Source organism: Penaeus monodon, chromosome 23, assembly GCF_015228065.2.
Source record: "Penaeus monodon isolate SGIC_2016 chromosome 23, NSTDA_Pmon_1, whole genome shotgun sequence".
Classification (NCBI taxonomy): domain Eukaryota; kingdom Metazoa; phylum Arthropoda; class Malacostraca; order Decapoda; family Penaeidae; genus Penaeus; species Penaeus monodon.
In genome coordinates this window covers 18,234,296-18,234,590 of record NC_051408.1, presented here as the reverse complement: position 1 = coordinate 18,234,590, position 295 = coordinate 18,234,296, and positions in this window count along the sequence as shown.

Below are 295 nucleotides of genomic sequence, written 5' to 3'. Positions count from 1 at the left end.
TGTACTACTCTTCATGTAAAGTAAAATTTCCTACAAAATGTGGTACATATATACAGATTCCTAGAATTTTGCAAGCAAGCTCTCTCCATCGGTTCTTTGCCTCTGCAAGCAACAATTGACAAAATACGTGTCGAAATAACACTTGTAAATAAGTAAGTAAATAAATGAAAAAACGCAAATTATAAATAATTTCTTCCTCTGTAGTAATGAAATGCAATAATGTTTTTTGCAACAATAATACCTCATGTTCTTTTGCGCTTAATCCATCTAGCAATGTTGATATATCAATTATACC